At 41.3% G+C, this 12,433-nt stretch overlaps 1 long non-coding RNA gene and 1 pseudogene across 1 annotated transcript in view; one reads left to right on the forward strand and one right to left on the reverse strand.

Annotated features, from left to right (window-relative positions):
• The first annotated feature begins 793 nt into the window (after positions 1-793).
• The window catches only part of LOC142873396 (uncharacterized), a 33,807-nt gene continuing 22,167 nt past the window's right edge, over positions 794-12,433 (forward strand). The window contains exons 1-3 of the long non-coding RNA XR_012921455.1: positions 794-1,477; positions 4,092-4,519; positions 5,001-5,031. This is a non-coding gene — a long non-coding RNA (uncharacterized LOC142873396). The remainder of the gene's footprint in view (positions 1,478-4,091; positions 4,520-5,000; positions 5,032-12,433) is intronic.
• On the reverse strand, positions 1,677-2,555 carry LOC105878020 (mitochondrial calcium uniporter regulator 1 pseudogene; annotated as a pseudogene).

The raw sequence follows: 12,433 nt of genomic DNA on the forward strand, positions 1-12,433 counted from the left end.
TTAATGTAATCAAATATCTATCTAGCAATATTCAGGTTTCTTTGTCTCATAAAATTGAAAAAAATTTTTGGTTTGTTCAAATCAGATTGAAATCAAGTCCACACATTGTATTGATATGTCTTTTTCTTTGAAAATTCTTTTAATGTATAGGTTCCCTCTCTTTTTAAATTTTCGTATAGTTTATTTGTTGGACAAAGTGGATTATTTGGCCTATAGCCTTTCCCCATTCTAGAGTTTGCTGAGTGCATCCTGAGAGTGCTCTTTAACCTGTTCCTCTGTTCCTGTAAGTGGTTGTTAAATTAAGAGACTTGATCAGATTCAGGTTGACTTTTTGACAATACTTTATAGATGGTGTTGGATACTTCCTATTGCATCACATCTTTTTATCATGTTACGATTGATCAGTGGGTATAGCTGTTGTCTAACTGATCCATCTATTCTAGACCAGCTGTTTTCCTATCTAATTGTTTTAGCAGCCATTGATGGCATTGCCTATTTCAGTAGTCTCAGCCTGGGCTGCTCATTAGGGTCACCTGGGGAGATGCCAACTCTCCCCACGTCTCACTGTGAGGCCACCCTTTGGTGAGTCAAACCAGAATCTCTGAGGGTGGGTTGTAGTCATTACCAGAGTGCCTAAAGCTCCCTAAAGTAATTTCCATGTGCAGCCAAGGGTGAGAACCACTTGCCCAATCCTTTATTTCATTAGGTGTTGGCAAATGATGATAGCTTATCATTCCTACTAATTGTTAGCTGGACTTTTTCTATATAGAACTTTCTCCTATCAACTATTTGGTTGATATTTGAGGTGAAGTTTATACAGAAAAGGAATTTTCTGTATGCTTGATTTGATTTTTTGCTTGATTTTTTTCTTTACCAATTTTTAGGATAACGAGTTTGGGGGATGATAATTTTGGCAGTAATGGTCAAGTGAGGGTCTACCTGCTCCTCCAGGACTCTTTTGATTATGACAACACTTGGAAATTCTTCAGTTTGGACCTTATGATGACAGCATAATGATTTTTTGGGGGGGATTATGACACTCACAGTGTAGCGTCTATGAGTAGAAATGAGGTCACAAATTTGTATTTACTTTCTGATGATTCTTTGAGCCATCTCCATTTCTGCATTGCTTAGTCCCCCTGCAGCTTCTCCCTGCCTCCATTTATTGCTGAAGTGCCCCTGGTGGTGTGTCCCATCCATGCCTGCTATGTGCCAGGCACATATACAAGACCAATTCTAGTTCTGCTGCCACTGCTGCTGCCTTGATGAGGAGCCTCATCATTGCACAAGTGACTCCACTCTGGTTGTCTGGTCTGTTGTGCCTAGCGCTCACCCCAAAACAACGACCTCCCACACATTTCATTCAAGAAAATGTGGATCTTGATTTCCCAGGACTGGAATGGAGCTGAGACTCTGCATTCCTGACAGATTCCCAGGTGATGCTCTTGCTCCTGGTCTAAGGATTACGCTGTGAATGGTGAGGAGCTAGACTTTGCATTCCAGTTTTGGCTCAGCTGGGACACTCTTCTGGACAATTAACTCACATAGGACTATGTAACAAACTGTATATGGTTACATAAGGGTTTTGATATGAAAACTAAATTCCCTAGTAAGGAGCCATCCTAAGCTGTGCCTGACTCCTTTCCCTGCATGTCCAGAGTCTGCTGATCTTCATCTTTTTTTTTTTTTTTTTAAATAGATGCTTTATTATATCCACAGGCGATAAAATCCCAGAGCTACTGTTAGGCACGTAAATATAGAACCTGCTAAGTATTTAATATTATCAAGCTTGTGCAACTCGAGCATGGTTTTGAGGCCGGCAGCCTCAGTTTCTATCTTCCTGTCTGTTTGGGTGAGGGCCCGATCCTGCTGGGCATGCAATGCCATTGTTTCTGTTCTTAATTCCAGCAGCTTCCTTTCGTTCATTGAATACAATTCTTTTACTCTGCTCTTTTCTAGATTGAAGTCTAACTTGGTATCTGTTGGGACTTTGATCACTTCATCCATTACTTGTTGTTTTAATTGATGTAGTTCGAGTTTTATTTTCTCATTTTCTGCTCTGAGGGCTGAAAATTCACTCTTCTCCAAAATAATCATATCCTTTTTCACATTAGCAATCTGAGACATTATTTGCTGAAGAGTGATCCCCTGCTGCATCTTGGTGACCATGTCTTTGTAGACGACATCCACGTTGGCCTCCATGATCTTGACCAATGCAGATACAATGATTTCTGCTTGTTGAGTAGTAAACCCATTTTCTTCAAGTAACCACACTAAGGCATAGGTGTCAAAGTAGAGTTTCCTACTCCCAGAAGAGGTGAAATCTCTCCTTTTGCGCTCCAGCTGCAGGTACCCAGCAGACAGGCTTAGCTCTCTCCTGCAGGAAGCGAGGGCGGCCGCCGGGCGGTGGCACAGGTGAAGGGCGCTGGCGATGCCCGCACGAGGCCCGGCTGGCACCTCCACGCGCCGCTGCGCTGGCAGGCGGGCGGCGGGCCCGGGGCGGGGGCGCTCCCAGTCCCGCGGCGGCCGGCGCCGGGCGGCCGCCTGATCTTCATCTTTTGATTGGCTCTGGGAGGTTTCTTTCTGCAAATGGAGTCCTGATCTACAGTCTCTGTTTATAAACTTTCCCCACTTTCCCAGTCAGCTGTTCTCAATCTTGGCTGTGCATCAGAATCCCCGTTGGAGTTCTTTAAAAAATGCAAGGGCTCTAGGGGTGGGACACAGGCATTCCTATTTTTGAAAACATCCCCAGGTGATTTTATGTGCAGCCAGAGTTGAGAATTGATGTTTTAAATATCAATTTTTTTTTCTCATTTCGGTGTTGCTAAGGTGATTTGCTCCCTCAAAAATGGCTCTGCAAAGAAGCCTGCTGCTAATCCATGTGAACTCGGGGATCCTCTCGGTTCGTGCAGCTCCACGGCTCTGCCTTTTCCCAGTGCTGCGGTCTTTGAGGGCTACAGGTTCTGCTCTCTTTCTATACCAGCTGCCCAGATGGAAGGGCTATTTTATTTCACTGACTTTCACAAGATGAACAACTTCCCTTTTGGGTTCCTAGCTGAAAACAGGATTTTCCCATTAGGCAGAAACATGGATACCAGGAAATGTCCTGTGCTGTTAGAAGGCTGGTTGTGTATGTTCGGACGGTTTGCGTCGGGCATTTTTCCTGATATCGGGAGTGGGCAGAGCTTTCAGGCCCGTCAAAGCAGAGGCAGCAAAGTCTGTTGCAGACATCAGTCAGAAGGAGGAAAAAAGAACTGGAAAGGCCGGTTGCTGTTTAGGATTTAAAAAGCTTTAAAAGGTTGCCAACTGAGAAATGAGTTGTGCTGCTGCCCAATTATCCATCTACCTTCTCTGGTCTGCTGGCTCCCTGGTAACCGTGTGCGGAGAGAAATAAATGATTCTAGGGCAGAGATTTGGAAACCAACCTTTAGAACTGTTTGCCAGATGCTGACATTAAATATGCCGAGGTTCATCCCTTTTCAGTTACTGGAGGCATCTCTTTGTGTACTGAGCACTGGGTTTAAATCCTTTTTAAAAAAAGTGAAATAAATACATTCCAGCTCCATCCCTTTCTTTCCTAGGCCAAACAAATATAAATTGTTCCCAAACCTTTTCCTCACCAGGAGAAAAAGAAAAACCCTTAAAAAAAGAGAGAGAGAGAGAAAAGAAAAGATATTGACTCTGAGATCCTGCTTAATTTAAACGTGCTTGCAAAAGTCTGACCAGTAGGTCTCTAAAAAGAACAAATGTTAAAGTTTGGGGTTTCAACCATGTATTTTGAACCACTGCTTAATGGCTTCTCTGCTCATGAAGAGGCATTGTGAGGTAAAAGGTGAGGTGGAGACTGTCTCAGCAAACTTCCATCCAAACCTCCTATAGAACACACGCTCTCCCCTCCCTAGGGGTGTATTAGGCCAGTAGCTTTTGCCAGATCCCAGGGAGATAAGGGACTGACTTTCCTTCTCCCTCCTGATAAGGACTATGCTAATCCCTCCCAGTTATACCCTAGGGAGATAAAGAAATAGAATGCGAGAGGGGAACTTTCTTTATCCCTCCCAGTTGTTTGAAAAGAATTTGTTTACTTCTCCCAGAAAAACCCTCTATAAAAACCAAGGCTCTCCGCTTTTCTCTTGTGGATGATTTTTTCGGACTCCACCCATCTGCACCCAGATGTTAAAAAAACCCCAGCATTTTGCTACACATGAGGCTTTATGTGTCTACCTCTTGGCTCCGGACCTAGCAGAGATCAGAGATCAGGCCGTGCACTGCCGGAACGCCTCGCTGAACAGTCAGGACTGAGAGGAACGGAACCTGTGGAGGGAAGAGTACCTCAAGCAGAACTGAAGTGAATCCAACAGTGAGACCCTAGAGATGGCGCCATTTGGACCTGCGAGGACAGCAGACAACGCTGAGTTCCTTTGTGGGGACGTGACATACCCTTTGAAAATCCCTCACCTCAACAGAATTTCCTCATGCAGTCTCTGGTCATTTACAGTCTTCAAAAACACCAGGCTGAGAGGTGTGTGTGTGTTGATGGGGACTGGGACGGTGGAACAGGGGATGGGACACAAAGAAGGCTGGAGGATACCAAAACTCGCACAAGGAATTGACTTTGTTGTATTAAGGGAAGGAGAAGGGACTGAGCATTTGGGCATCTGCTATATTTTTTTTGGGGGGGGGGTTGTTGTAAATTATTGTATTAATCCTTATCATGATCCCCTGAAGTTGATATTAAGAAACAGTAAACAGTCATTAATTGCTAGAAATTTAAGTATGAAACTATATTGGAAGTGAACATGACAGATGGAAAAATTTTTTTTTCTCTTTCCCATTTTCTTGTAAGGACCTCGAAGCAGAATGGCTGTGCATGGCTGTGAATGTCCAGGTGTTTGCAGAATGGCTGTTCATTTTATCTTTCCATGGCTCCAAGTAATTTCTTTAGTAATTCCTTCTCATTTCCTAACAAACACATTTTCCCTCCTCCCCCATTTCTCTGATAGGAACCAGCTTCATCAATATGGAAAAGGCGGGGTGAGTAAATGCTTTCTTCAAAGAACAATAGAGGACCTCAATTGAGTTTTAAATCACAGATTATTAAAGCAGATAAAGCTTCTGGGTGAGATAGCCCCAGGCACCTCTTCTCCTTCCCACTGTGTTATCTGGGTTGTTCAGAGGGGGTGTTTCCTCACAGAAGACTAGGGGAATAGTGTAACATTCTGGTTTATAACATCTGAGTCAGGTATGACTGGACCTTGGCCCAACTCCCTAGGCTGGACTCCATTCCTTTAATTACACCCAAGGTTCATCTTCACCAGAAAAGATTCTTCTTTTGTCTTTTTTTTGAGACAGAGTCTCATTCTGTTGCTCAGGCTAGAGTGCCGTGGCGTCAGCCTAGCTCACAGCAACCTCAAACTCCTGGGCTCAAGTGATCCCTCTGCCTCAGCCTCCCAGGTAGCTGGGACTATAGGCATGTGCCACCATGCTTGGCTAATTTTTTTCTGTATATATTTAGTTGTCCAGCTAATTTCTTTCTATTTTTAGTAGAGATGGGGGTCTCGCTCTTGCTCAGGCTGGTCTCGAACTCCTGAGCTCAAGTCATTGTCAAGCTTCAGCCTCCCAGAGTGCTAGGATTACAGGTGTGAGCCACAGCGCCCAGCCTTTTGTGTTTTTTTTAATTCTCCAAGACTCTGACAACTAAAATGAAAGTCTAGATTCTGGAAGCTTTAAATATTATTATTTTACTGATACAGAGTCTGAAGCCCAGGAAGCTTATGTAAAGTGGCCAAGGAAGGCATCCTGTACGAGGTGGAGTTGGGGCCAGAAGGCAGGTGTGTCTGATGGTAAAGTCTGTGTCCCTTTATATACGACACATCAGGCTGTAGGATCCTTTCAGAGTGAGGCATCTTGGGGTGGAGGTATTGGGGTAAGTTAGGTTTCTAAGTCTATTTACTTTATTTATTTATTTATTTTTGCAATTAGGTAACCTTATTTTTTATTTCAATTTTTTATTTTTATTTTTTTAATTTTAGCATATTATGGGGGTACAAGTGTTAAGGTTACTTATATTGCCCATGCCCTCCTGCCCCCTTGGGTAAGAGCTTCAAGCATGTCCATCCCCCAAATGTTGCACGTCTTACTCGTTGTGGTTGTATACAGCCATCCCCTCCTCCCCTCTCCTACCCTCCCAATACCTGATAAATGTTACTCCTATATGTCCACTTAGGTGTTGATCAGTTAATACCAATTTGCTGGTGAGTACATGTGGTGTTGGTTTTTCCATTCTTGAGATACTTCACTTAGTATAATGGGTTCCAGCTTTATCCAGGAATATACAAGAGGTGCTATATCACTGTTGTTTCTTAAAGCTGAGTAGTACTCCATGGTGTACATATACCACATTTTATTAATCCACTCATGAACTGATGGGCACTTGGGTTGTTTCCAGAGCTTTGCAATTGTGAATTGTGCTGCTATAAACATTCGAGTGCAGGTGTCTTTTTCATAAAGTGACTTTTGATCTTTTGGGTAGATGCCCATCTGTGGAATTGCTGGATCAGATGGTAGATCTAGTAAGTCTATTTACTTTATTACCCAGCAAGTTTTTAAGACTCATGAAGTATTTTAGAGACAATTAATTGGCCCCACTGACATGTGTTTCTGTACTTTGTTATCCTGCTAGTCTGATTCTGCTGAAGGCTGTAACTAAACCCATCTGTACCCATAAATAAGCCCCCCAGAGAAAATTTTCGCAAGCTACACATCCGATAAAGGGCTGATAACTAGAATCGATTTGGAACTCAGGAAAATCAGCAAGAAAAAATCAAACCCTATCAAAAAGTGGGCAAAGGACATGAACAGAAACTTTCCAAAAGAAGACAGAATAATGGTCAACAAACATGAAAAAATGCTCAACATCTCTATCAGGGAAATGCAAATCAAAACCACAATGAGATATTACTTAACTCCAGTGAGAATGGCCTTTATTAAAAAGTCCTCAAACAATAAATGTTGGCGTGGATGTGGAGAGATAAGAACACTCTTACATTGCTGGTGAGTCTGCAAACTAGTTCAGCCTCTGTGGAAATAAGTATAGAGATACCTTAAAGTGATACAAGTAGATCTACCATTTATCCAGCAATCCCATTCCTGGGCATCTACTCAAAAGGACAAAAAACACTCTATAAAAAAGACACCTGCACTTGAATGTTTATAGCAGCACAATTGCAAAGATGTGGAAACAACCCAAGTGCCCATCAATAATGGATTAATAAAATGTGGTATATGTGTACCATGGAATACTATTCAGCTGTAAGAAACAATGGTGATATAGCACCTCTTGTATTTTCCTGGTTAGAGCTGGAACCCATTCTACTAAGTGAAGTATCTCAAGAATGGAAAAACAAGCACCACATGTACTCACCAGCAAATTGGTATTAACTGATCAACACCTAAGTGGACATATAAAAATAACATTTATCGGGCATCAGGCAGATGGGAGGGGGGAGGAGGGGATGGGTATATACAAACACAATGAGTGCGATGTGCACCATCCGGGGGATGGACACGCTTGAAGCTCTGACTCTGGCGGGGAAGGATGATATATGTAACCTAAACATTTGTACTCCCATAGTATTCTGAAATAAAAAAAAATAAGCCCCCATCTATAAAACTAAACCTACACACAAATAAACACTATTTGAATTCACTAAGTACAAACCTAATAAAACTCAAGTGACTTCAGGCAACAACTTTTCATTAGTAGTTACACTTGATTCTAGATAACCTGTTCAATGAAACCTCTCTTAGTGATATAGTGTTGCATAACAAATTACTGCAAAACCCAAAGGCTCAAAACAGTGATTAAAATGTATTACCATTACAGCTTCTGGGCGTCCGGAATTTGGGAGTGTGTGAGGGTTGCGGGTGTGTCATCTTGGTGAGGCTGAACAATATTCCTCAATTCCCTTTCTAGTGTGTTTCCAGATAGGGTGGGCTCCTGGAGAGATTGTCTCCTGAGAGTTGGAGGATGGAAAAGAAACCGTGGCTGTTTTGCAGCATACACACACTTTCTCCCAGTCATTCAGTTAAACACTAATCTAGGTGCGGCTGTGAAGGGATTTTGCAGGTGTAGTTAAAGTCCCTAATCAGTTGACTTTAAGGAGATTATTCTGAGTGGGCCTCACTTAAACAATTGGAAGGTCTTAAATTTGGGGGCAGGGGTGGAGAGAGAGAGAGAGATGAAAGAGAGAGAGAGAGAAAGAGAAGAGAGAAGAGAGAAACAAAGAGAAGAGAGTAGAGAGATCTTTCCATTTGTGGATAATGGCTTTGGCCTGCGTCCAGGAGTTCCAGCTTGCTTGTGTCTTCTTTCCCAGTTGCCTGTGGACTGTGCCTGTGTGGATCAGCCAGCTTGCTGGTGATCTTCCCTTTCTGATTGCCTGCTCTAGGGACTTCAGACTTGCTAAGCCAGCCCCCACAATTTTATAAGCCAATTCCTTGTAATAAATTCATATATTGCCTGCTGGTTCTGTTTCTCTGGTTGAACCCTGACTAATACAGAGTAGCTTAGTTGGGCTGTTGTGGCTTGGGGCCCCTTATGAGGGTGTAGTCAAGATGTTGGCCAGTGCTGTAGCCATCAAAGGCTTAACTGGGACGGGAAGATCTGTTTCAAAGTTGGCTAATGTATAGAGCTGGCAGGCTGGTGCTGGCTGTTGGCAGGAGGCCTTAGTTCAATGCCACATAGACCTCTCCACAGACCTGCTTAAGTGCTATCATGGCATGGCTGCTGCTTCCATAGAGTGAGTGGTCCAAGAGAACAAAGCAGCAGCAGAAATGTCTCCTATTGTCTAGCAGCGGAAGTCACTCACCATCACTCCCACTGGTTTCTACTGGTCACGCAGACCAACCCTGAAGCAATGTGGAAGGAGACTATTCAAGGGCATGAAGACCAGGAGGTGAGGCTCAATAGTAGTCATCTTGGAGGCTACAAAACCTTTCTCATTTCAGCTCATTATTTTGGTGCCATGTAGACATAGCTGTAGTGAAATGGACAAAAAACATTTTATTACAGAAAATTAAAAAATTTTAGATAGAATTTAATACAATTTAAATAGTAATTTAATTTTAAGGAAAATCTAAATAAAGTAAAAATTTAAATATAGAGATTTTAAATAAAAAGGTAAAAGGCATAGTAAAATGCACCCCCATGCCTCTATCACTGAGATTCAACAAATAGAGAGTCGGCTAATTTTGTCTCATCTAGTCCCTTTACTCCACCTTGTTTTTGCTACAGTATTTTAAAGCAAATTCCTGAAGTCAGGCCATTTCACCTGTAAATATTTTCATTCGCATCTCTGGTAAGTTGTTTTTTTAAAGTTAACCATCACGCCATTATTACACCCCCCAAAATGAGCGATACTAATACTGTAGTATCATCTGATACCCAGTCCATATTCAAATTCTTCCCAAATCTCTTTACAGTTGGTTGATTTGAAACAGGATCTAAACAACGATCTCTGTATTTGAGTATGTCTCTCAAATTTCTTTTAATCAGTAACCGTTTCTCCATGTCCTTTCTCCATTGCATTTATACGAGTTTTAACACTTCATGGCACTGATGTGTTTCCATTGACTGCAGTTACTGTTCTTTTCGGTTTTCTTTAGGCCAGTGAGAGCCCCTTCAAGTTGGCTTCTATTTCCCTTCGACATGAACTCATGAGTTGTTGAGAACTTCCTTTCAAAAGCATGTCCCAGACTCATTTTGATGCATTTTCTGCCCCAGACTCAGAAAGAGTCACTTATTTAAGGAGCCCTTTTCTTTTTCGTGGGAAACAGTATATAGATACCACAGGGTGGCACTAGGGGTGCTCACTGCTACTGTGATACATTTGAAAGGTTATTTTACAACCTGCTCAGTAAGCCAGCAAATAAAAGTAGTTGGATGTTCCATGTCTAATTCAGTCCAATCTGACATATTGTAATACATGTTATAAAAGCAGGGACCCTTAAAGCAGAGTTTCTGCAGTGACATGAGATCTTTAAAATGGAATGAGTTACCACCTTGTTACATTGTAGACAGAGTTCTTTTTAGAAGTCAGACTGTAGTCATGGCCAATTTTAGGCAAAACTGTAGTAGATATTATTCTTTTGTTACTTGCTAGCTTCCTTATCTATTCCTTTCCCCCATTTCTTGAGTCTTCATCTTTTCTTGCTCAGTGTTTTCGTGTGCTGATTTCTTTCCTCTCATTTAGGAGAAAAGCTCCTTCACGTTTATGTTATTAGTGACTATCCTCCAAGGGAAGCAGTATATTGTAGGAGAAAAGAACAAGAGGTCTGTAGGCAAATGTAACTGGGTTTCAATCCTGGCTCTGCTTGCTCCATTTTATAAAAAGGATGCCTGTATGAAGATTGCTGAATACCAAATAAAGTGCCATTAATGGAGAAATTTCAGGCATTGGGAAGGAAAATGCTTCTGGATTGAGAACAACTTCCAGATGTCTCCACCTTTTAATCATTTAATTCTATGTTTGATAAGAAAATAGAATTCTTTATAAAGTTTTACCCCATAAAAGAAAACAGATTTTCCCTTTCTGTAGGTGTTAAAAACAAACAAAACCTTTCAAATCTCTCCCGATGTAGAAGGCCATTAAATGCCTTTTTGTAGAAAGACTTTCAGAAGATGAAAAACCATACGTCCCATACATCCAGGGGTTAAAGCGGGAAGGACAGATTTTTATTTTTTTCTGCACCAGAGTAAATATGTCAAGTATGGCCATATTTGCATATGCTGCATTTTAAAATCATGCTTAAAACTGCCTCATATATTCTGAATCTGGCAAGTGGAAGACAAGGAGGTCACCTGTACAGCTGGTGCAGGTAATGGAATTCCCACCAGGCACGTTTAGAAGCTCCAAAGTAATGTGATGAACAGAGCACTCCATCTGTCGGGAGCCCATTGAGATGAGTACCACCAGCTCCACAGACACTTTCATATGGGTAGCCCATCTTGAGGGCAGCCATTTATATTAAGTATCTTTAATTTCATTTACTTTCCGTGTAATTATTCTAGAAAAAGTCACAAATATGAACTGTACAGGAGCACATGTGCTGGCAAGCATATATAATATTTCAGTCTTAATGATACTACATGAAGGAAAAAAATGGAAACATGTTTCAACACAAGACACTTCATAAATCATGCATTATTAAAAGCTATTTAATAAAAGATTGGTGACAGCTTATTCATGATATTCAAAGTGAACATGAACAGTTACATGAAGAATATTTGGTATATGAAAATGTAATAAACCATTTTTAAAACATGCTATCATTTTAAAGACTTTGGGTCATTAAAGAAAAAGCATAGGTAATTAAACAGAAAGATTCTTTTTAGTGAGTTATTAAATTTAACATGTAACCAAAAATAGGTGGTAGGATAGGTTAGGGCACTACAACTTCTGCTATTAACTAACCCTTAGCATCAATATTTTTGCTGAATTCTATAATCCTCATCTGGGAACAGCAGTTCTCAATCAAGGTATGTCCCTTGTGAGATGTGTCACAAATAATTTGTGATTGATAATAGTTACCAAAGTTTTAAAATGAATTGCTGCATCTGGAAATTAGTGTAAAATCAAAGCGATCTGCATGATGAGGTCATCCAAGGACATGGGTCTCCCTGGCATTTCTGTGAGCCTTAAGAGGGAAGAGTGAATTGGGAAGGGGAATTGAACACAACCTGCAGCATATTCCATCTATACGGAAGCCCTTAATCTTAGTGCCACATGTGAATGTCATTTATTGTGTACGCAGTGGGTATAATAAGATTGGGAACTGCCAGATACTCAATGAGCAAACGTTGATTATGGTGCTAGAGATCCCTTAGGGGTTGGCCTGTTAAAATCCCCTATGCTTCTGGCTTAGCTCTCTATGATAAGGGATGACGCTTAATGTTTCCGCAGGCCAGTGTTTTTATTATGTTTGTTAATGAAATGTCCTTCTACAGCACTTGTGTGAAGAATGCTCCCAAAGGAGAGTGCTTGCTTGTTTAGGAATGTCTGTTTTCCTTGATTACAGATTAAGGGTCCAAGAAAAGTAAAGTGTGACATCACTTGACAAAAGTAAAAAAATAAAGCAGTGAAAAGTAATAATGGACTCTTTATTGAGCTCTTTTTATGATTCATAATATTGCACATTCATTAAGTGCTTTAAATATACATTAAGTGTTTCAACACTCCTCTGAGATAAGTATTGTTATTTCTATTTTTATAGACGGGGTAACTGAGTCTCAGGGAGGTTAAGAACTTTGCTCAGAGTCCCAGTAGTGACAGAACTAGGTTTAAACCTCTGTCTTTGTGACATTAATGGCCATAGTCATGTCTGCTATGCTGTATTGTTGCAAAGTAAGGAAGGGTCCCGCACTCCATGAGTGCACCAG

This window comes from Microcebus murinus, chromosome 10 (genome assembly GCF_040939455.1).
Source record: "Microcebus murinus isolate Inina chromosome 10, M.murinus_Inina_mat1.0, whole genome shotgun sequence".
Classification (NCBI taxonomy): Eukaryota; Metazoa; Chordata; class Mammalia; order Primates; family Cheirogaleidae; genus Microcebus; species Microcebus murinus.